This window comes from Haemaphysalis longicornis, unplaced genomic scaffold, assembly GCF_048455015.1.
Source record: "Haemaphysalis longicornis isolate Haplotype H1 unplaced genomic scaffold, Haemaphysalis longicornis Haplotype H1 scaffold_61, whole genome shotgun sequence".
In the NCBI taxonomy this organism is placed as follows: domain Eukaryota; kingdom Metazoa; phylum Arthropoda; class Arachnida; order Ixodida; family Ixodidae; genus Haemaphysalis; species Haemaphysalis longicornis.
Genome location: NW_027526409.1, coordinates 617836 through 643802, shown reverse-complemented (window position 1 = coordinate 643802; position 25967 = coordinate 617836).

Genomic DNA, 25967 nt, shown 5'->3' with positions numbered 1-25967 from the left:
ATACAGATGAGCTGCTAGCATGCGTTCCATGCAAATTACCTCAGCAGTGAGCTTTGCATATATCCTGCATACCCCACTCACGGTACCTGCGGGTCTAATAAATACATTCTTACTGTGACCTAAATTTCTCTTGGGGTGTTCCGGGAATGTTCTTATTAGTGCCTTGGGGGTTACTGTCTTTAAACGATTAAAAATCTACTTGATGTAAGCATTCAGAAGTTCAGAAGTCAGCGCATTTGCTCGACACATCAGTCCAGGCACTGCTGGCATATCGGTGCACCCACCGATTATGTACTTTCAGGTTAGTTATTGCATGTTGTGGAACCTGCCACGATGTATACCTGTTAGCAGTGCTGTGACCTCTGATTATTTGAAACATATTCGCGAAGCAGTGCTGTGCGTTTGGAGCGTATCATTGCTTAGCAAAGATATTGAAAAGAATCTGGGGCCGATGACTAAAGGGCCAGAAGAGAACTTGAACTGACTTTGAAGCAAGTATTCGTATGTAATCAAGCCAAGCAAACATTTAGGATCTTTCGATATGGTTTTGAACTTGCAGTACAAACTGGTCTACTTCAGATCATACTGGTATTAATCATACTATACCGAAAAGTACATCCCGCAGTCTGTAGAATTCCGACAACGCTTTTTTCGCAGTCCCTCATGGCAGGCACTATTCTCAATGATTGGAAGATAGTCGTGGTAGCACCAATCTTTATATCAGGAGACGGTACTTCACCATTAAATTTCCCTAACAAGCACCATATGCAAGGTCGGGGAACATTTCATCCACTCTCAGGTCACTAATTATTTATAAAATCACAATATCACATTCGAATATCACCATGGTTTTCACAGGGGTTACTTGAGAAACACAACCTTCAGGATTTGTTCACGATCTACATTGATCCATTGACGCAGGCTTACAAACTGCGGTAGTTTTTCTCGATTTTTCTAAAGCATTCAATCGCATTGCACACCACAGACTACTTCTCAAACTTCACCCTAATGTCCTCACTTGAGCGAAAGATTTTCATTCTTCTCAAATGCAGTTTACTTCTAATAACTATATACTATAAACTTTAAGTATATAATAATATATGTAATAAGTATATATCTAATATTATATATATAGTTATTGAATATATATAATACATATATATATATATATATATATATATATATATATATATATATATATATATAAACTATATACAAAGTGGCTCGTGCCACTTTGTTGTCCCGCCAGGCAGATTGCTAGGTCCTGTCTATCTTGAATGTTGCATATCCTCCCATGTAGGTCCATTTGCAGATAATGTAAGTTATCACACAATTTCTTTCAACTACTACCGTCAATGCTTTCAATCTGATCTTAACACATTTAACTCCTGGTGCTGCAAATGGCTAATGTCGCTTATCTCTAAAACAAAGTGCATGGCTTTAACGGTGGCGAGTCTCGAATTGTAAATGCTTACTTCATTAACGTAACGACAGCCTGATTACCTCTTGAGACAAATGTGTTTTGGTTGGCCAGTTGGGGAGGGGGGATTGCATGGTGGATTTCAAAAGGTAGATCTATTGGGAAAATAAGACGTGTGATTAATATTTTTATTTGCACTTCAAAACTCGCTTTATTTCATATGTTTGACCCACTGCAGTGGCTAAGGTGGTGTGCTGTGGAGGCGAATGTCGGTTAGATACCGCTTGGTGTGGCCGCTTTTCAGATGGAGGCAACACGTAAAACGCCGGCGTTTAGAGATTTCGGTGTGCACAAGAATACACAGGTGGCCAAAATTAATGCGAAGCCTTCTCCTACAGTGCTCTCCATATCCCAAGTGTAGCTTTGGCGTATTAAACCACCGTTTTTTTATGTTTTTGGTATATTACCTGCTGCTGTAGCAGGTGCAACAAACATAAAGGTGAAATTATACATAATGTTTCCAAGAGCTAAATATAAAGGCCATATTGAAGTGCGTTTATAGGTCTATCTCATAGTAGTAGTGAAAGGTTATATACTCTGGTGCAGGTTAAGAACGACAATGGCTCATGTTGTGTAGTCCAGTGTTTGACGGAATGCCGTGTAGGCAGGTAAAAGCATTATTTCAATGATAGAACGTAGGTCACTGACCATGTCAAAAAAGCCATTTAACGGTTTGGTGCTTGTTCACGGTGAGCATGTGTCGTGGAAAACGAAGCTAAATATTGGGCATTACGTGGCGCATTGATTTTGCATAGATATGGTGCAGATTGCCATTCATTATGTTGATAATGTTGGGCGTCGTCTGAACGATAAGGGACTCGAGCAGTAATCGAGAAGATAGATTGCACTCAGTTGTCAGTAATTTCGCCTTGTTCCAGTCGACCACGTATCCGGTCCTCTCACTGTGCTATCCTAGTGCATTTGTTTTTGCATGGCCCTTGTTCACTTCGTTCCTGTGCTGCGTTAATCTTCTGTGCAGATTGCCCGTTTCGCCAATGTACACTGATTTGCATTCAGCGTATGGAAGCTAATAAACAACACCCGGAGCTTGGAGTAGAGAGGGTGTCTTTCACGCTGATAATGTCAGAACGCAGCTTGCTAGGGGGCACATGCACGATGTATGCACTGCGTTTCTTGAAAATGTGTGCGAGAGTTTCACTGATGTGTGGGACGTAGGTAATTGCTGCACGTTTTGATGCAGTCCTTGTGGCTGCCTAAAGCATTATATTCAGAAAGAAGCGAAGAGGGCGACTAGCACGAACCCGCATTGACATTAGCAGGCAGAAGCGTCCACAAGGCCTGTGCCAAAACGTGCTGCAATTCTCGTCCTACACATCAATCAAGCTTTTGCACGCATTTTCAAGAAACACATTGTGCACATTGTGCACGTGCCCACTAGCAAGCTACGTTCTGACATTGTCAGCGTGAAAGACCCCCTCTCACGCTTCAAGCTTCCAGGTGTTGTTTATGTTTTGAACGAAAAAAGTGCGATTTAAAGGGGAGACCTCCTTCCTTGCCGATTTCTGATGCCCGATTGTTCAGTATATGGGGATACGTTTAGCAGATTGCTCACATGTCTAACCCGTATTTGTGCTTGAGCAGTCGAACGGTGATGTTAGCCGTGAAGAAGGTGAAAATTGTAGTTTGATTGTAGTTGTGTGCAGATAACCTACATTGTGTTATTTCGCAGAAAAGCAAAATTGAGGTAACCCTGCTAACTGTTCCGCATTGCAACATTTTATTATGCAAACGTTAAGGAGTTCAGCTGCTTCTTAAAGGTGAAATAAACAGTGGTACAGTGGTACATAAGAAGAGCGTCTACTAAACAGAAATATCTTCACAATCGCAGGATGCCAACGGTCCGCCTACCAACTTGTGTCCTGCATCATTTCTGCTGGCTGGAGCGGCTCATGGAGCATTTTCCAGCTTCTCAAAGTTTGTGGTCAAGCGCTCCTCCAAGTGAAAGATGCCGCAGAGGGATCTTTTGCTTTAATGCGGCAATTTCACGCGCTCAGCAGCTAATTTACTCGTAAGGCTTTTTAAATATTCATCACCCAAGAGGGCATGTTACCTTCGTCTTCGGTGCAATGTGTCTGCACTCAGGTTATTTGTGACAGAAACAAGTGGACCACGTCGTGAGAGTCATTTAGGCCTTGTTGATTGTGCATGCTTCTGAAATGACATTTTCATTCGGCTGAATACTTTCCAAATATTACGTTTTGTGAGCAAATTATGGTAAAAGTCATGATTAGTTGTACTACAATGCAGGAAGGAAATGCCAACATACGTTTTAAGCGCCTCTGATATTTCAGATCGTTGGCTGGTGAGCAATAAAACAAAACTGGAAATTTTTTAAAGTAAAATCAAATATTCGTTGTCACCAGTGCATGACCACAGTAAAAGCTATCTAGTCACCAAATTTAGAATTACACACGAAATGCCAAGAAAAATAGGGAAATAAACTATAAATCTCGCTACAATAAACCAATCCGTAAAATTCCTCAATGTCTATAAATTGATGATTCAGGCGGGTTAGTTAAGGTGTCAGTGGGTTTACACACCCAAGTTGTAGGCAACACATGAGCTCTCAACATTAACCTGTTTTAAGTGAAGACCGTCTTCCTTCATTAAGCTGCTTTGCACATTGATGCCAGTCTGTTAAATGTAGTCCTGAATTTTTGTTATGATCAATCTTTGTATGGGAACCATATATTTTTATATGATATCGCTGTGTATTTCTGAAACTGTATCTAGTCACCAATTTCAATTTGTTATGGTCAGGTTTTTTCAACTAATTCGTAGCTTTTTTTAACAATTATGGTATGTCTTGTGCGCCTAAAGGAATGCCTCATTGCATGTATGGCCTACGTAGTGTTGAAAGCGGACATTTTGCTTCTAGGTGGAACGTCGGGCTAGCAACATGGTACTTCGCGTGCTGCTTACTTTCATTCATGCCATTATTTTTTATATTATCATTTAAAAATAAAAGCCAACCAATTTGCTGTCGTTTTAATTTTGTCACCTACTATATACTTTCTTTTTTTTCAACTTTCTGTAAGGATTGACTATCCATATTTTTATGATACCAAGGTGTTCGACAGGGCTAGCTGGTACATGTTTGAATGGATGAAAAACCAAAGGAAAACCCAGGACACAGACGAGAACGACGGGACAAACTTGTGCCGTCATTGTCTTTTAACTGTTTCCTGTGTTTACCATTGGTTTTTTATGCATTCAAACATTTTTTTATGAGTTGAACAGTGATTAGTTTAGCTGCTCAAACAATTTTTGGCTGCGAAGGCTCCCTGTAGCATTTATATAAGTGCTCTCTGCTCTTTTTTTGAGCCAATACCCCATCAACAGTCTTCATGAGGTGGTGTTTTGTGGAAATGAAGTTTAAATAAATATTTGTTTGCATTGCTTTACATGTTTTGAAACAATTTCTTGTTCATTCTTGTTTCTTTCAACTCTGTTTCAGAATCCTGCTTAAGGCATTTCCTGTCTTATTTTTTTTCAGAACCAGGAAGGGTGCTCATCCTCGGTTCTTGCTGAAGCAGCAGTATCCATACTTCACACGTGAGCTCTGAACACACAGTAATTATGGTATGAAACATTCTACCAGTATAAGCTTGCTTTGTAAAGGTCATTGTAGATGTCAAAGCTCTTGACAGTGTAGTCCAATGTCTGGTGTAACGCGCAATGTCTACAACTTGTAAAAATTAATTTTGTGGCTGTAATGTTTGAGAGTATTTTAAAATGCACGTCAACTACTATTAAGAATTGTTGTCTAAATTGGGAGCCATTTTTCTGGTGAATACAGAAAGTGAAAAAGCGCATGTGTAGAGATCTCAGTGCACCTTAAATGTCCCAAATTTGCTCAAGCTAATCCAGAGCCCTCCCTGCGGTGCACTTGATATCCCATGTGCAGTTTTGCGTAAAAACAGCTAAAAATTTATAATCAATTTAAACTTATTTCAATTTTTTTAAATGCCAATATTCTCAGTTTAGGCTGCCATATTTAGAGTAAAATATTTTGTAACAATTATATAGCTACCAAAGGTTTACAGAAAAGCTTTTTGCTTTCGGTTATGCACCTTCTTATCAAAAGAAAAATGTTAAGAAAGGCAGAAGAAACCCAAATATGGAAACAAGCAAACCCTAAAGCTGCGGATAGACTGAATGTTTTGTAGAGAATCTTTGGCTGATTTCAGTTCTAATCAACTCTAAAAAAGTCTATACACGTAGAATGCTTGCCGTGAGGCACCGCGTAATAATAGCCAAAACTAATGGGCCCTGGCTGTTGGCTTTTCATTTGCAACAGTGACAAATGACCCCACATCCACCGGCAGGGACATAATGCAAAGCACCATGTACAAGCTAGCCTCATGATAAAATAATGTTTTAGGAACAATGACATTACATTTCAACCATGGGCTTCACCAGGGAACTTGTATGCATTGTTCTGTGATGTTTGCAGTTCTTTTTATTGCTATGTGGGGTCATTTAGTCTAAATGTATGCTTATAAAACTCCATGTACCACCAAACCTTGCAAGTGCTGTACCAAAAGAATATTTTTTGTTAAACAAAAAGAATAATGCAAAAGAAAATAAATGGCTTGGGTACCCAACTTTTATGAGTACATTATGAGCCGCAGTACGGAGGGAACTATATTATGAGCCGCAGTACGGAGGAAACTATACATTTTGCATTTGGTCTTCCTTCATATTGAACTTTCCTGCTCAGCTCAAGAAAAAGGCACTAAACATTGCAGGTAGCTACCGTGATTGGAAGTTTGATGCAATACTGAGAAGCCAAGGGTTTTAAGGTTCAAGGAAGTTTTGTGTGGTTGAAGTGTTGCACACCTAATTGCTTTCTCTGCATAGCATGGTTATGCTGTGCAGTGAAGCTCGAAGGATGTGTACTGAAGTTCGGCAAAGTGAACATATAATTGGTTTATTACGAAGTTTTGAATAATGAACTACCTCTAAAGTTGTAACTGTGTACTGAGATGTGGCTCCTGACTCTTTAAATTGATGTTTTAACAATCGGTGACACAAGTTCAAGGAAATTATCAGCTGACGTTGAGCTTCAATGGAATTTCTCACAGACCCGAGCTTGGAAAGGACGAATGTTTCATACCATAATCGTGTGTCATATTGTACAGTATGTGGTTTCACACCTGCCGCGCCATTTGTGAACCGAGGATGACGCACCCTTTTTGTACCCCTTTAGGTGGGTGCTTTTGCAGAAGATGCTTCTACAGATCGGGGTGCTAAGTAGCACCCTAGGATACTTTTAGGCCTGAAAGGGTGTTATAAGCGACCCGTATTCTGGGGTGCTTCACAAAGGGTGCTCCTGCGGCGACAGAATCCAAGCACCCTAAAGGGTGTAAAATATTCAGTTTTTAGGGTGGTCCTGTGGCGACAAGCTGAAGCACCCTTTTGGGCGTAAAAATGTTTAGTGAGTAGCCATTGCGTGAACGTGATTAAATCACTTGTCAGTTGCAAAATATTTTGCAGGCCTACGTGGCTTGGTCGCGGCGTTACTGTTCTGAATTAAGAATAATGATTTATTTTCCCGTGGAGGGATTTTCAACCTTGGCGGATTTCTTTAGCAACCCAAGAAATCGCCGTGGGTATAGTCAGTAATGGTGGAGGGAGAAAAATTACCATGGTCCTGATCCGTCAAATCAAGTCAAAATACAGAAAAGAATCCACACTTTTACACGTCGACTTCCAAGACGCCACCAATCAAGTTAAAGTGATTCGGAGGTAAAACCGTCATAGAGGCCGGATGAATCCTTTACCGGCTATGAGACGTAGCAGGCCTAGCGGATCTCTGTACTGTTCTCGGCACACCCGGGTGCCGGTGAGGGCGTTTATTCGCCCCTATTGCATGCTCAAAAGGACTTGCATCCATCTGGGGGTCTGGATAGCTGAGCTGTTGCGGCTGCCTTCTGTGTTTTCCATGTGGAATAAGTGGTAAATGACAAGAAAGTCTAAATGAATGGGTTAATGACTAAGTGGTTGAGACCTACCTCCCTTTGTGACGTGAATGTCTGCCTGCGTGTGTTCCGAATGCAGATTCTAGATCATTGTCGTTTCAATTCCACAATTGCTGGAGACACTGGCATAGCGCCAATATTGGTAGAACGAATATTCTATGCACGGTATATATTAGGGAGAGTTCCATGCTGCTTCTCAGTGTTCAGTACCGGAGTCCAGGTGTTGCCTATATCAACAGCTTAGCCCGCGAACATCCTGATCGTCCGGTATGATCTCAAGGAGCAAGTGTGTCAGAAATTGTAGAGAAGCTAGGGTACTCGCCTGTTTAGGCTTTAGGAGCCCCCATGGAAACCGCGGGTGATCAGGCTGTCGCCCCCCACCCGACCCCTTAGAATAATCAATGCGTATTCAATCAGTGCCTTCCATCATCCTCAATTTCTCCGCCGTAAATCACCACGACATTTATTCTGCAGCCGCATAGAAGCTCATTTTCAGTGCATGTGGCGAACGCAGCAACCACAATTAACGCAAATGCTTTCGTTGTTGACCTTGCGCATATAGTTACTATCTACATGCGTTTTCTGACAGGGGGCGACTTTGCTGCTCATACTCCTACAGTGTTCAGTTGCGCCGAACTGCTGCAGCAGCAGCTTCGTCGGGGTCAGGCCAGTTGATCCCAATGCGGCCTCTGGTCACACACCCTGCTACCCCGGAGGTTATTCCTCGATAGGCAAACTGTCAGATGTGTTCCCCTCCAGCGGAAGGGCTGCAGTGAACCAACAACAGGGGGATTCCACTGACACCCTCAGTCGTTAATGGCATCCCTGGTGAGAAATCAGAGTTCGGGGAGGGGGGGGGGTTCACACCCTTTTGCCCCTCAAGGTTAAAAGCGTAGGTTTTGCCCCACCGAGTATGGTGAAATTGCAGCACCCAAATAAAAATAATTAGTAAGATGACGTTTTATTCTCGATGACAACACAAGCAGATGGACGTTTTACATGAACATGCATATATTCTGAGCAGTTGCACTCCTTATTACGGGTTATCCAGTATTTCAGTGGAACAGCCGTTATATCTCCTCTGTACCTTCTGGTCTCAATTGCCTCGCGGCTCAATATAACTCCCACGTAATCCCCCAAACTATTCAGGGCAGAAATTTGGGCTAGTTGGTGATGGGACTTCGACATGGTAAAAAAGCGCACTAAAACGAGGACACAAGAAAAAGGCGGTGACACGGGACGAGCGCTAGACATCAACTATGGCTTTATTCACAAGAAAGGCTATATATACACACATACAAATGCGCAGAAACGCAAAAAGATATACAGGGCGCAGCTTTCACAGAACATGATATTGACGCTGTAGATAGGCTTTCTCTTTTGAGTGCAAGGCCAGCGACGGAGTGCTCACGCAGTCATCTTTTTTTTCCTTGAAAATACAAAACGCCTCAAAGATTTCCCTTTGTAGTTGCGTCCTAAAGCTGCGCAGGACGCGGGTATTATGAAAGTCAGGCGTGCAGGTGCACCGCCGGCAGTGATCTGCCAAATGTCCTCCCCCCACCAATGAGTTTACGGCTGCGCGGTGCTCTCTCAGTCTATCATTAATGCAGCGTCCCGTCTGGCCGACGTAGCATCTTCCACAATCTAGTGGGATCCTGTATACCACACCTACTTTACATTCCGTAAAGCGTGTGGCGTGCTTAGTTGTGCAGGCAGCCTTCCCAGCTTCATTATTCACGGCTTTGCACATGCGTGCAAGCTTGCCTGGGGCCGAAAAGACAACCTGGGTGCCGCACCTTCCCGCCACTTTTTTGAGCCGGTGGGACAGGTTGTGCACGTACGGCACGATCACGGGCCGCAGCTTCAAGCGTTCGTGTTGATTGGCTCTGGGCTGGTTCTCTGAATTTGCTTCTTTTATCAAGCTTCCAGCTATGAAAGCCAGCAATTCTGCTGGAAAACCGGCATTGCTCAAGCGTCGAGCTTGGCCCCAAACTAAAACCTGGCCTTCTCTCAGTCCTTAAAGCAAAGCTTTCTAGCTCTATCAGCCAACTGTTCTTCCGTGGCATGAGGTACAACAAACCCTTAAAGCGTCGTAGGCTTCGGCGGGGGAAGGGAGAAGGGCGGAGGGTTTCACTCACGGAGCACACAAGAGATGGCGCCGCGAATTTGCCCCGAGTTCCCTGCGCGGGAGTGTCTGCTCGTCGGAGGCGGTGTCTGCGGTATGACTTTCTCGTCTGCTTAAGAGCGGTTGTTTTCGCCCTGTTTCGGTGCAGCTTCGCGCCTACTGCGCGGTGCCTTCGCACGGCTTCATTACTTGTTCGACAGCACCTGACCACACGGAATTAGGTGGTCGTACGGCAAACTTCCGTTAAGGATTGGTTTGCATGGCGAAAAAACAAAATGTGCAGACAGCATGCAGACATCTGGCCGCCAGAGAAAGGCTGTCTTTTACGCACTGCTTGCTACGAATGGACTCCGTTTTCTAAATTGGTGAATACCAGTACGGTTTTGTTTTAAGAGGTATTACAAAACGCGAAAGTAGCAACAGGTTTTGGTAAATAGGAATTGTGAGAGTTCCCTCTGCTTTCTCGCAAATCTCAAACTTACTAAGCTAACTAGTGTAAATCTGTATATATGGGAATCACTGAGCTCGCATGCCGCATTGTTTCGGTGTCTGCGCTTGTGTTGCGCGGTGGCGTAGCCCCAAGCTAGCAGATCAGGGTGGCTAGGTTCCGCTGCTCCACCGTTCGAAAGACGCCCCTCTCCATTTTCTCTCTTCCGACTCGCCGCCGGGCTACAGCCGCAGCGTCCGCCTCCCTAGCCCAGCCGTGGCCGATGCTGCTGCTGCGTTCGGGACGCCGCCCCACGAATTCTAGGTAACGGCTGGCAGAATCTTGTTTCACATTTTGTAGAGCCACGTGTGTGAATTCAATTGAAGTCGCATGGGTGTCCTTTAAAGCTTTGCTTTCTAACCACCTTCACAGCGTGGATTGGTGCGAAATTTTTCTTGTTTATTTTAGGTTGGGGGCACTTTTGTTTCATCAGGCTACGTAGGATAAGGAGAAGAGGGGTCCTGCTTGGTACGGGTTTCTCAAAATTTTTGCCACAATGACCGCATGCATTTTGTTTTCTTCTATATCAGAGCAACATCCTCGCAGTGGACTTTCTTCGTCTATAGTGTAACTTCCACTGCTTCAGCGGCTCCTGAGCATACGGTTGGTTAGAATGAAGTCAAAATTGCTTGGAAATTTCATCACATCGTATTGACTGTACAGTTCGTTCTTATTCATGGCAGATTTTTCAGAAGAGTGTTGTTACCATTACTGGGTCTCTTATCAACGCAAGGAGAAGCGACCGGTAAAAGGTAAACAAAACCATTTATAACAACCTTAAGTGAAAGCAACTCATGCCCGGTCAACAAAATTTGGTGTAAGGTATAAATTTTGAAAAAAGAGATCTCGTTGCTAGATAGTCTGTGATGAATTGTACAACGCAAACTGGCCATAACCTTTTGTGTGATGACCAGTGAGGTACATTGCTTCATCAATGACTCTGGAGGACACATCAACCATTGAGGCCTACCTTTTATTTCTACTGAGTGCAATGGCTGTCGCTTAAAGGATCTCTTGTGTATTACAAAATTGGGCCACTTAAGAAATTTTCTTTACTGTCGACCGGCCGGTGACGGCGGCGTCCTTTTGCGGCTTCCTGGACATCGGAGTCTGACCAGACGCCATTCGCTTGTGTATTTGCTGTATAATAAACGTTTCTTCATCATTTGTACGCTTCAGGAGAAGAAATTAAATCCGCATGATTGATAATTGCATTATACACTATCGCAGGTGAAAGCAGCGTGGAAAGATTCATCCTTCAAGAGTATTGAGCAAATCAGGGTATGTTTAGTGGTTTTCGCACTGTATTTAAACAAACCGTGTTGTCTGCAAAATAGATGTATTACACAAAGTGCTTCTGTTTCCTATCTTCACTTTTCTTTACAAAGAGCAACGCTTGTAATACGCGCGTGATGTTGGTTGTGTTACTATTCAGTAAAAGCGCTGTTGGCTCATCCGACCTTGATTTATTTATACTCACGCGAACCGTACTAAAAGTCCTTTTGGGTCACTTAACTATAGACCTGCAACATCTTTTCACCTCAGTTTTGCTTCTGGCTCCCTTGTAATGCATCTGGACCCTGCAGAGTTTGACGAGGTCCCAACAGGTGAGCTACAAGACGTCGTCCCCTATGTTCCCGTCTCTGATGTAACAGCGGAGCTGTTTAGGCGTTCTTCTCTCGTGCGGACCTTTAACTGGAAGTTAAGCTTGATTAGTTACATTAGGGGCAATGCCAGGTCAAGAAGTGTGAGGAAAAGCGGCGAGGAGACGTGGAGGCAAGGAGAAATTGTTGGAAGTTCGCGGCTAAAAAAATGGCGCAGCTTGCAGTAGTCGTGCAAAGCTGGAGAAAGAGCACAGCTTGCGGTCCCTCTCTTCGTAGGAGATCCAACTGTTGCACCTAACTTAGACTTTTGAACCCACCGCTGAAAGTTCTCCATGACTGTCAGACCCGCATCAATTTTTCAGCAGGCTTTCGGATCTCTCTCAAAGAAGACCGCTCTTGCACGAGCTAGAATCTGCGGCAACAGGTTTCGCGAACTCGGCGTATAGCGCAAACTCATCGTCTGTACACTCTACTTCAGGCGTAAAGGTATGTAAACTGGCGAGTAGAAGACACGGCAGACATCACGCTACGGACGCTGTGCAGAGTGTTCTCAAAGTTGAGCTGGCCAACGGCGGAAGCTCCCTCGATTTCTGATGTGGCCAGTTTCATTTCGAAGTCTAGCAGGGGGGATTGTGGACTTTGCTTTGTCTCAGTTTGCATGGAGAAAGCTTAGATTTTTAACTTCCGTTCTTTTAAAAGAGGGGTAGACTTAAGAAAAGCAAAGTTAAATCCAGTGAAGACCACCAGCTCCGTTTTTTTCTGAGTCTTCGCCACCCAATTGCAAATTTGGATGATTTTTTTAATCAGTCGCCCTAGCACCCATGTATGTTTACCCTGTCATTCCGTTACTTACGTCTGTTTCAGATAGCGTCTGTCCAAAGATGCTTTTTTGCTAAGAAGCTGGCTTAACGACATTTTTTGGGTAATATAAGATCGATACGTTTTATCGGGGGATCGTATCGTGAGAGGGTTTTATGGGTCAGAATATAGAACTTTGACGTGGGTAATAATAATGTGAGCCTTCGTTGAGTGGGCTTTTGTCCAGGGTGCTTCATATCATCTTTTTTTGTACCACACAGTGATTTGATGAGGGTGTGTTTGTGCTCAACGCGTTGCTGCACGAAAACAACATTGCTTATGTATGAATTGAAGTGTGTTAGCCCCCTTTTGGAATTGAGCTCTTTAAAGCCGTTTTATTCGCTCCCCTTCAACGTCTTCTCCTTTCTTCTTGCATGTTGGGATGGGTCTGCTTCGCTTGTATAAAGGAGCTGTGCGGAAGCAACGAACGCATGTGGTGGTTATTCGTCGCGAGAGTTTGTCTTTTCTTTCTTTTTTGCCGTCTGTCACGCCATTTTTTTCGCTTCATACAAGAAAGCCCTTTTGCCTACTGGACATTGCGGAAGCCGTCATTTAGTTCACACTTGAGTGTGTGGATACGAGCTTGCTCAGTTATTCTCGAAATACAAAACGGATTGTTGGAGGCGAAATGCCTAGAGTATGTTTCATGGAGGTGACGCGGGGCTCGTTAAGGGGAAGAAATTACGGTCTTTTTAATATGACGGCGTATTATTGCGGGTTTGCTTGACCCTTGTAGCCCGAGTAAATATTCTGAAACCATAGTTGAGAGCTGCGGAAAATGTCCAGTGTCGAGCTCTGGCTTTCTTGGGCAGCGGTGACCTATCAAAATACAAATATTGTTTTTCATAATCCCGCAGTCAGCATCCCTTACAACATCATTCTCTTTTGTTAAACGGCGATTCATACCACGGGGTATGCCTGCGTTCTTCGTAGCAGGATTACCTCTTATTTCTTTCCCACCATTCTGTTGGAGGTCTTCACAATCTTCGTTTTAAAACGAGTCGAAAATGTTAGCGGACTTTTATGATTCCCAGACCAAACCGCTGCTGAACCCCTGGCAACAACTACTTGAATTTTGACATCTTCATAATGTGATCCAAGAACCCAAATTTGCTCGTGATTCTGCTGTAAGGCTTGGGCTTGATCATGCTTAACCGTTATGATAGTGGGAGTCGCCGCATTCTCTGACAAGCATTTTTTAGCACGAAACCTAACTGGAAATGTTAAGATTGCTTTCTCCTGCTTCCCCTGTTAGCGCTTTCTTGGCGGCTTTCCATGGCCAAAGGGCCTCAAAGGGTGTCGTACCCTGCGAACACATTCTGTAGAGTTGAGAATGACTTATACAGTGAAACCCCTATAATTCGACTTTCAAGGGACCGCCAGAAAGCGTCGTATGACAGGGGTGTCGTTCGACCGGGGTGCGGGTAAATGCCGGCATAGTAGACGGTCTCACAGGACAGGTGGGCTAAGAACTCAACAAAACTTCTATATTTAGCGCGTTCTCGCATGATTTTCTAATCTTTAGCTGCAATCATAAGTTGAAAAAAGCACGCTTTTGTTTTGCCCCCTCCTCTCAATGGCGTGCAGCTAGCACGCCACCCAAGCGCCACGCGCTACGCGACACCCGTCCGTCCGCCGCTATTGGTAGCCCTCCAGTGCCACAAGCCCCGCCACTTGCGCGCGCGAGATAAGGCCGACGTGGTTGAGCATTTAAGAGGGGAAAAATGTAGTGTGAGATATCCAGGGCCAACCCAAACGAACGATAGCACAAAGCGGAGCATAAAGCGGCAAAGCATGGCATTGCCACACATGGTGAAGACACTGCTTGAACGGTCCCGTGCCGTCGGTATTGGGCCACTTGTGCTCAACACACAGCTATCTTCGTTTCGTACAAGACCCAGCAACGCGAAATAGATAACATGGTTCAAAATTCACCAGAAAACCGTGTTGCGGCAAACATTATAGTGTGGTTTTGCTACAGTGAGTTGCTGCGGCGGCCAGCGAGTGACCCAAAATGGTGCTGCCAACGGAATGTCTCCACCTTTGGAGCGGACGCGCGTGAATTAAAGCACTCTAACAAAAGAAAAGGGCGGAGTGACTATAGCACTAGAGTAACAACGCGGCTAGAGTGAACTAGTTCACTGTAACGCGACGTTGGAAGTCTTTGATAAGAAGAGAGCACAGATACAGGGAGAAAGAGCGCCGTAAAAGGAAGAAACTTGTATCGAGCGTGCGGGCAAAGCAGTTGTTCGGCCACCGCCGTGGGGTTTCGTCAAATGTGTTTTCTCGGTCGTCGGCGGCTTGACGGGAGCTTCAAATTCACGGGCCGCCTGTTCAGTATGTTCAGTAAGTGGTCTGGCCTGCGGACCTGTTCGCATCAAGCAGTGTCAAACGGGCATGAGAATAAAGGAGGACGGGAATAGTCGGCGCACCGTTGTAAAATATGGGAAAAGTGCCGGTTTATCCGCGTGAGGGTCAGTCGTATAAGGCGGACCACGTGCACCTCAGCGTGATATCACCGGGGTTCAAATTGCGTTGTTTCTGTGGGGAGTTTGCCGAAGCCGCGGTAATCCGTCGTAAGAAGCGGGTTCATCATAAGTGCGGTAGGCGTATCTGTGGGGTTACAATGCAGTTTTTTAATTTTAAAATCGCTTACTCAAGCAACGTCATAGTTCTCCATAAAATTTTATAAATTCAAGTGTAAACAGAGAACGGCGTACACTCAAGAGCTGGCGTGTGAAATGCCGTGGCACACCATTATCTCAAGGCGAAATCGTTTTTATTACATTCTAATTCCTATGAAAACGTCGTCGCTCAACAAGAAATTTGTCACTGACGAACGGTTTACGTTCTTTACTTATTGAACCATATAGGGAAGAACCCGACTCATCTGCCTTCACCATACAGGATAAGATACCATCGCGAGGTCAGGAGCTGCCAGTGTAGCGTGGAGATATCATTGTAATGCTTGATCCAGAGCATTATTCACTGCCTTGGGATATTTTTGCACCTTTCCAGAATACGGGCCTCTGCATCTTCATCAATACGATTACCATGAGTTATCGGACGATTACTCGGTGGCTTCGACGCACTTTCCACGGCAGAAGGAACCCCGCAAAGATTTCAAAATATTTCGCACAATCAGGGACGAGTGGACAGCGCAGAAGCATAATGCTAGAAAAATTGCCATACCTGAAAGCGCGGAGACGATTATGGGAGGATTATCTGAAATAAATAAAGGAAAACAGATTTTGAAAGTCAAAAGAAAAAAATTCTCGTGCACTAAAACGGGGCATCATATAAAACATTCTGAGAGCTGTGGAAAATACCCCCCCCCCCACTATACTACCTGCAGCAACGGGAAAACTGCGGAATAGACAGTTGTTTGAAAGAAAACCGTAATTCTAAGTCCAAAGAAAACAACCCTGTTTACTATTTTCGCTATACAGTTCAGACGGTAGGCACAGTTGGTTTCCCGCATTTCTCTCGATTATCATTCTATGCATGTAGTTTTACTGCAAAAACAAACTCCCCGGTAATTTTTTTTCGCGATGTTCGCGGCAAATACTTTTTATTTTTTCGAAGGCCACAGCACGCCTTTGTTTATCACAGTTAAATCGTGGGCACAAAATCATTGAAATGAATCCTCCCTCATTACAAAGCAAACGGTCACGAGAAAACAATTTCCGGTCGGAAAATTCCGCGAATAAGAAAAAAGGCGTTTAGAATTGTTCATAAGCGTAAATCTCCTGAGGCCACGGGCACTCCATCGGACTTCGGTGTGATGCCAGCACACCGAACGCTTATGTTACGGAGAGTAAGAGTGCAGAAAGGAGCTCTCACCTAGACGGATTTGAAAACTTGTAGGCATCATTGAAACATGCGAGCAAAACATGTTGATAACAGCTGTAACATATTCTGTAACCTAGATATGAATCGACGATGCTGTGTGCACGGGCGGGGAGGAAAAGGAAGCACAAAAAGAACACAACTCCCGTTGGTGCTGTTTTAGGCAGGGGTGCGCGAGCATTGGGGAGGCGGGAAATTTGAATTGGATTGCGTGGTAGCTGTGAGCAGATAACGGCTCTTCATGCCATTATGTCAAATCATTGCTCTGCATTTGCGGTAGTGGTCAAGGTGAGTGGAACGGCTCTAATTTTATTATATTGTCTCTGAGATTTCGCTTTGCTTATCAAGGGTTGACTTAGCTAAGCCGCTGCCCTTTTGTTTGTGCAACGTGGGCAGGGGTAGTCTCCTGACGCTGTATTTCTGCAGCAGCACACTCCGCATGTCACAAGTACGCCTGTCCAAAACCTCTATGCACTTGTACCGCGAACGTCAAGCTCAAGTCGACAAGGAAACGGTTTTACCCAGAACTCGTGGTGGGCAGATATCAAAGACGGCTCATAAATTTCCACTGCGAAATGAAAGTGTTACAAGAGTCGACCGAAGCTTTGAGTGTTGGGCGCACTTGCTTTAACCACTGGACCAGGCTCTGGGCATCCTGCTTACTCCCTCCAGCCCCAGAGTGCTAGGTCTCTTGTTAGAGTCGTTCCAATTGTTTGGTGGCTCGTCATGCAATGCCTGTAGCTATCGTAACAACCGCGTTACCGAAAATTGTTACCGAATTCGGCGTTACCGAATTCGGCGTTGCCGAATTTTCGGCGTTACCGAAAATTACCGAAAAACGACAATAAAAGTGCCGATGCTTTTTCGCAGCGCTCAGCAGCTCGCATGATGGAAGTAAACACTGGATAGCGAGCGTTTTTCAGGGCACTGTGCCTGCGCCCTTGACGCTTGTAGTATCGCATAGGCTTGCTGAACGACCTCGACAAGAGACTACATTTAACTGCAAGGCCGTCATAAATACACTCAAGCGCTACTGTGGATAACATCGTAAGATCTTTTCAACAATGCGCAATACGCTGCTCTGGTTCAACAGCTTTTACAACCGCGGAAAAGGTGTCAGTTAATTTTGCGTTATTATATGACGACCTCATAGGAACACTGTCGACAATTCTGGCGGCCTGTACTACGTACCTCATGTTGCAAAGAATGAACTCACCGGCTGATTCACAATTAGAAAGATTTAACCATATGTGGAGTAGAGTTGAAAGAACAGCTTACCATACGCTAACAACTGCGGAAGCTTTAGGTAGTAGAAAAGTGAATTGTCGTGTTACAGAAACATTATCGACATGGCCGAACGCGGCCGAACCAATCACAGTATCACCACTTTCTATTGCAGTTGTTTCACCCGGAGTCCCGTTCGTTTCCTTACTTCAGACCACTATTTCCAAAAAACATTTATACCCTAAAACATATTTGATTTTATTCTAAATCTCGCACGTTGGGTATTTTGTTGTAAAAGTAGTTTTAAGGGACCAGAAAATAATGATCTAAGCACTATCTAACCAACCGAGAGAGCTTTCCTGGTGAAGGGCCAACTGACTGACCGACGGATGAGCGAGTGCGTGTACTCCCAGGGAGGCTCTCATGGCCGAAGAGTTTCCCTCACCCACAGTTCTTTCTTTTCACGTCGTGTGCACAAGAAATTTGGCAAACGATACAGCTACTCAAGCTCTGCGAAGTAACTATGTTTGCTCACAAATATCGGATGAGCCAGAATTTTAGGACAGCAATTTTACGGAACTGGAGACTTTGTTTACTGGCAACTTTCTGGGGCACGAAAACGTGCAATCTAATTTCATATTTACAACAAATTTATCCGTAGTTATATACCAAATAAAAAAGTTCGTGTACAATCGTATTCACATGATAACATTATTTTATTATCTCAGAATCTAATACCTTGGTTATGCGAATGCGGAAGTGGGTGTTAAGACCAGTGCTCTCTAAAATTTTGAACTGAATTCAAGTACAGCGGGTCGGATTAGGGAACACATTAACAACCAGTGGATCGATTTAGCAGTTTGCTTTCGCCAAAGTATATGGCATTGAGTATAGCTGATGACATAAAGAGATACGCAGCAAATCACTTTGTTTTAATTTACTGTGTGTAATTTCATAGTGACAAATGAACACTTATTTAGAAACAGCTGACCATCTGTTTTCAGCAGCACTCAAAAGAACATCAGTGTACTTTGTACTTGTAAGCACATTGTGATAATTTGTGGTACATTGTGCACATTGTGGTAAGCACATTGTGATAATTCTGTAAATAATTTTTTTACAGAAACGTACGTTTGGAAGTTGGTTTATCATTCTTTGAGTTTACGTTCCTGATAGCGCGTGCGACTGATTGTTCTCCAAATCTGCAAAGTCCCTTTCTGAATTCAGCTGATTTAATCGCACAAATCTTATCGAAATCTACAGTCTACGATCCAATCAACATTTTCAAAATATAAAAATAGTCGTGGTTTTGCCAATCACTGCTTTGTTGAATATTCATCTGTTATAATGACCCTTGGAAAAGTCCTCTGGCACCAGCAATCATGCAAATACGTTTTAGAGTTCTGCTTGACTAACTTAGTATACTGGTGGTACTTACGTCCGCCTTCCTCAGTAGTAAAGGTCGGATAGAAAATGCAATCCGAAGTAAGGGACAGCGTAAAAAGCACGGTGGCTATAATTGCAGCACCCAGCATGTTTTCTGTGTGTACCTTTGTTTTGTTCTTAGATATCTGGAAGGAAAAGCTGCTTGTTACATCAGAACCTTAAAAGTGTCCACAAAAAAAATTTTCAGTTACGCACAAATGCGTACAATTATTCTATGCATAAAGTTCTTGCGCTTACATATTCTCAAATTACCTAGTGTTCGTTTGTACTTTAACTTATACCCCACTGCCCTCCTATTGGTCTTGTTCTTGTTAGTACTCACCCAAAAGAACCCGCCATCTGTTATACTGATGCTTGTTTATAGAACAACTACAGCTGATTGCAACATACACTTGGTCATTCTTTGACGCGTTTGCGTTTCACTCAATGTCATTCCATATTGTTTCATTCCTTTACTCTCAGGCCCCGCACGGGGCACCTTGAGTAATCTTGGTGACGGTATTGGCGACACCGTCGACCACGAGCCCCCAAACATGAGCTGGAACCAACCGTCGCGATGTGTTGTTAGGTGAAGGGCCGAAACCACAAACGTTGGCCGTCGGAGCCCAGGTCAAGATCCGGTGGATGGGCTCCCTGTCTGTTCACCAGGCACGGAGTTCCCGGACCTCTTCAGCTATCAGTGTAAGGCTGACTAAGCAAGTACCCCAGTCGCCTGATTCTATACAAGGCTATATTGTTTTTTCATCATCATCATCATCACCAGCCTATCTACGCCCACTGCAGGGCAAAGGCCTCTCCCATTATTCTCCAATTATCTCGGTCCTGTGGCAGCTGTGACCAATTTATCCCCGCAAACTTCTTGATCTCATCTACCCATCTAACATTCTGCCGCCTCCTGCAACGCTTGCCTTCGCTAGGGATCCACTCTGTTACCCTTAATGACCAGCGGTTATCTTGCCTTCGCATTACATGCCCTGCCCACGTCCATTTCTTCTTCTTAATTTCTACTAATATGTCTTTAACACCAGTTTGCTCCCTGACCCACTCCGCTCTCTTCCTGTCCCTTAATGTTACACCTATCATTTTCCGCTCCATTGCCCGCTGAGTCGTTCTCAATTTAAGTGGAACCCTCTTAGTGAACCTCCAAGTTTCTGCCCCGTAGGTGAGTACCGGTAAGATGCAGCTGTCATACACTTTCTTCTTCAGCGACAATGGTAGGCTGCTATTCATTATCTGAGAATGTCTGCCATATGCACCCCACCCCATTCTGATCCTTCTAATTATCTCTGCCTCATGGTTTGGATCTGGGGTCACAACTTGGCCTAAGTAGATATATTCGCTTACCACTTCCACTGCCTCGCCACCTATGTCAAACCGCTGTGCTGTCCCGAGGTTATTGATCATTACTTTAGTTTTCTGCATATTAATTTTCAGTCCCACGGTTCTACTCTGTTCGCCCAGCGCAGAAAGCATGCTTTGCAATCCGTCCCCCGAGTTACTTAGCAAGGCAACGTCATCAGCAAATCTGAGGTTACTGAGGTATTCTCCATTAACCCTTACTCCCACCTGTTCCCAATCCAATGTTCTGAATACTTCTTGTAAACATGCTGTGAATGGCATTGGAGAGATTGTGTCTCCTTGTCTGACACCCTTCCTTATAGGTATTTCACTGCTCTCCCTATGGAGGATGATCGTAGCTGTAGACCCATTGTAGATATCCTCTAGTATTCTTACATAATGCTCATCTACCCCCTGGTTCCGTAATGCCTGAATGACTGCTAGGGTTTCGACCGAGTCAAATGCTTTCTCATAATCTATGAGGGCTATATATAGGGGTTCAGTATACTCAGCGCACTTCTCTATCACCTGATTGATCGTGTGAATATGGTCCATTGTTGAATAACCTTTACGGAACCCTGCTTGTTCTTTAGGTTGACTGAAATCTAAGGTTGCAGAAATTCGGTTAGAGATTACCTTGATAAATACCTTGTAGACGACTGACAGTAAGCTGATCGGCCTGTAATTTTTCAAGTCCTTCATGTCGCCTTTCTTATGAATTAGGATGATGTTCGCGTTCTTCCAAGATTCCGGTACCATTGCGGTCATTAGGCATTGCGTATACAGGTTTGCCAGTTTTTCAAGGACAATTTCTCCGCCATCCTTCAAGAGGTCTGCTGTTATCTGATCCTCACCAGGTGCTTTGCCCCCTTTCATTTCTTTCAAAGCCTTCCTTACTTCTTCGGCCGTTACTGGTGGGATGTCTATCTCCTGTGAACTCCTGTCTCGTTCGGCATTATCCTGTATGTCCTGGCTACTGTACAGATCCCTATAGAACTCCTCGGCCACTGTGACTATTTTATCCCTATTTGTGATGACATTGCCTTGCTTATTCTTAAGTGCATACATCTGATTTTTCCCCACACCAAGACGTCTCTTCACTGCTTTCAGGCTACGTCCGTTCTTTAAAGCGCATTCGATCCTCTCCATATTATACTTCCGTATGTCAGCTGTCTTACGCTCATTGATTAACTTGGAGAGCTCCGCTAGTTCTATTCCGTCAGCTGCGGTGGAGATTCTCATGGTTTGCCGTCTCCTGATTAGATCTTTCGTCTCCTATGAAAGTTTACCAGTATCCTGTCTAGCCATAGTGCCCCCGACTTCTACTGCACACTCCGTAATAATGCGTGTAAGGTTGTCGCTGGCTTCCTGCGTCGTAAGCTCGGCTTCCTCGTTAAGGGCGGAATATCGGTCATGCTGCGCGATCCTGAATTCTTCTACTTTACGTCTTACTGTTAGCTCATTTATCGGCTTCTTTCGTACTAGCTTGTTGCGGTCCCTCCTGAAATCTAGCCTAATTCGGGATCATACGGTGGTCACTACACCTTACCCTTCCGAGCACTTCCACATCCTGCATGACGCCAGGGTTATCGCATAATATGAGGTCTATTTCATTTTTGTGCTCCCCTTTCGGGCTTCTCCAGGTCCACTTCCGACTCTCCCGTTTACAGAAGAAGGTATTCATTATGCGTAGGTTATTCCGTTCTGCAAACTCAACTAGTAGGTCCCCCCTGCTATTTCTACAGCCCAGACCATAGTTCCCAACTGCCTTGTCTCCAGCCTGATTCTTGCCTACTTTAGCATTGAGGTCCCCCATAACTACGGTATACTGTGTTTTTACTTTAGCCATTGCCGATTCCACATCTTCATAGAAGCGTTCCACAACTTGGTCGTCGTGGCTGGATGTGGGCGCGTAGCCCTGCACCACCTTGAGCTTGTACCTCTTATTTAGCCTAATTACAAGACCTGCTGCCCTTTCGTTAATGCTATAGTGTTCGTCTATGTTGCCAGCTATGCTTTTATTGACTAGAAATCCCACTCCCAGTTCTCTTCTGTCCTCTAGACCACGGTAACATAGGACGTGTCCTATTTTCAGCACCGTAAGGGCTTCGCCTGCCCTCCTAACCTCGCTAAGCCCTATTACATCCCATTTAATGCCCTCTAATTCCTCGAACAACACCTCGAGACTTGCTTCGCTAGATAAGGTTCGCGCGTTAAACGTTGCCAGGTTCAGATTGCATTGGCGGCCTGTCCGGATCCAGGGATTCTTAGCACCCTCTGCTGCGTCACAGGTCTGACCGCCGTCGTGGTCAGTTGCTTCGCAGCCGCTGGGGACTGAGGGCCGAGGGTTAGTTGGCGTATTCATGTGAGGTTGTGGCCATTACTACACCAGGGTGGCCAATCCCGCTCTGGTGAGGGAGTGCATTACCGGCAATGGTCGCCGGGGTCAGGCCGCACCCCAAGCCCCTTTGTGCAATTCCATCAATACGCGGATTTTTTTTTTAATCTGGTGGGAATTGTCCAGCACCGGGATTCGAACCACGGTCCTTCTGCACGCGAGACGGGTGTTCTACCTCTACGCCATCGCTGCATCTCTCGCTGCATTGTATTTTCAACCCCCCTCCAAATGATCGGATTCTGACAAGGACCCGCACCGATGTAACTTTCAAACCGCAACCGTCCATTGACCTCCGAAACAACGACAACTTTCCTCGCTTCCTCTTGATGCAATCTGTAGATAAAGAAACCCCTTAAGTTAAAGTCAGTCTTCCTCGTAGCAAAATTCTTTGACAGTGTTGCAGGAAACAACTACAAGGCAAAAAGCTTACGTCTGGAGATGTGCTCATTGAAGTTAGCCACAAACAGCAGGAAAATAAGTGTCTGAAACAATCCAGTCACTGATCTAGAAATAACAGTCACACCTCATCGAACCATAAACTATTGTCAAGGCATCATCTGAGAACTCGATCTCATCAATGAAACAGAAACTGACATCCTAGAAGTACTGTGTGACCAAGGGGTCACAGCAGTCCGGCGCAGCACAATAAGGTGCGACAATAATGAAATCAAAACAAAGCTCAAAAATCCTGACTTTTGATAGAACCCCCCCTACCGGAAGCCGTGACGGCTGGTTTCCTCCGATGTCTTACGCGCCCGTATGTGCCAAACCCACGTCGCTGCTTCAAATGCACGTGCTATGGGCATGGTACGAACTCCTGCCGCTGTAGATTAAAATGTGCGAAGTATGGGCAAAACGGACCATCCTACAGAGAACTGCGATGCTAACAACTTCACTTGTACCTATTGCCATGGACCTCATGCCGCGTTTTCACGATCATGCGAAAAGTTCAAACAAAAAAACCAATAATCACTGTGAAGGTCAATAAGGACGTCAGCTTTCCGGAAGCCCGGAAGAGGCTGGCACTCTTCAACTCTGGAAGGTACACTGACGCTGCTCGCCGGGGAGGCGGAACGGCGCCTGGTTTCGGCGGGAACGCAATACAGCTCATCTCACTTGCTCCCGCGGCCGCCCCCCTACGAGGCTGCCTGTGGCAGCTGCCCCATTCCCCACGCCACTTTCTGGACTGGCGGTGGTTAAGGTGTTCACTCATGCTGATGGGAGCGTAGTTACTCCTGTTCCTGCCTCACAGGTCAAGACCACACCCGAGAGCCCTGACGAAATGAACACGGAGGGAACCGCGCTCTCTCCGAACCTGGCCCTACCAACTGTCCTGCCTGTGGCGCCTGTGGGAAAAGGGACGAGCCGCCGAGACCCGTTCTCATGCGTGCTTTAATCGAACATGATCATGATGATGATCATGGCCACGAGGGACACGAGGCGTCATCTTTTTCAACATCGTCCCCCGCGCGAAAATGGCTACAAGTTTCGCTGCGTCTTTAGAGTCTATGGCGGGAAAGCGGTCCAGTTTGCAGGCATCAAGAAATCAGGTCCGTTGAAGCAAGGAGATTCGGGGACCTCGCCGCTTCTGCTTCCTTCGATGAAAACGACGCTTGTTAGCGTTCCGAAGCGTAGACCTGTTTGCTTGCTGAGAAACCGCTGACCTGTGGAAATGAGTCCCTCTTCGGGGTGGGAAATTCATTCGCCAGCCGGCAGTCATTTTATCCATCACAGAAGCTCGAATTACTCCTACCACTTTTAAACGCCTTGCAGACTTCCGTCGAATGACAGCGGCTATTTTCCTTCGCCGTTTCTTTACCTTCATTTTCTCAGTCTTCCGCAGGCTGTTCGCGACTGGGTCTTCCCGCTTCAACTTGCGAGTACATATCCAATATTTCCGCGTGTGTCTTGAATGTGTCACGTCGCGAAAGAAACCGGTCCTAAATTTCTTCTCTTTAGGCGCGGTTTCTGGTAGTGCCGATCTCGCTGTACCCACAATCAGTCTTACTTCTTTTCGGCTTGTATTGCCCATCGGATTGCGCAAGTTATTTGCTGCACCGAAGTCAAGACTCTTGTCCTTTACAGGTGGTACACCATCTGATTTCAATTCTCGTTTGTACTGGACTCCTTGTTTTTGGATTACCAGATTATTATTTCCCTTTTTGCTTTCCGTAATTTCCCGGCGCTGTCTGATCTCTGACCTAATTCGGGTACTCATGCAGATAATGAGAGCTTGCCGGTTAGTTCTGGTCTCACTTATTTTCATTTCCAGTTTACCTTTTGCCGATATGATCATGGCCTCAAAATAAAATGCTCCAAACATCACCGATTCCAGCTTCTCAATTTCCACGGTGTCTTCTACCTCTCGGTTAATCTGGATCAATGACTCGTTTTGCTCAGTGAGAGGTTCGAACAGGTGGGTCAGCTCACCTATGGGTGGTGGCTCCACGCAAAGAAAGTCTTCTACCTTGCCGATCACATCTTCCAGTTTCTCCTGGACCATCCGCCGCCTTTCGTATGGGGCCTCCATGGTCCAGTCCAGCGTCACAGACGTCGTTGATGATGGTATCGGACTCACGGGCAGAAGGTCAGCGAGAGCATTCCGGCAGGTACGCAGCGAAGAAGGCGCATCTCATGTGTGTCGGCAATGGTGCAGCACGAATGGGTCCGCTTGCTTCTTCTTCTTTAGCTGGCCCAACCTTTCTCAACGGTTTTGCTGGAACGGTGGGTTCATTTCTGTTCCCCAGAGGTGAAAAGGCGGTCGAAAGTAAGCCGAAATCCGCTCGGTGTGGCTCACCTGTGGTGGTCCCTTGTTCCCTGTTCTCCCGGCGGTTCGTCGCAAGCTCGGAGAACGTCGAGCAACGGGTTTTCGGCACCAAAAATGCGGGAAAAGGGGCGAGCCGCCGAGACCCGTTCTGATGAGTACTTTAATGATAAATAATGATAATGATGATGATGAGCACGAGGGAGGCGAGGCGTCACCTTTTTCAACAGCGCCCACAACGCCTTCGGCAGTCGTGGATGAAGAGAAGAGCGCCCGAAAGGGTGCTCCATCCAGGTCCAGGGAGGCAAGTCTGTCGGGCACACCCAGGACATCTGGAGATGAGATTGACGTCCCGCCATACCTGCCTGCATCGCAGCGCAAGGAACGGC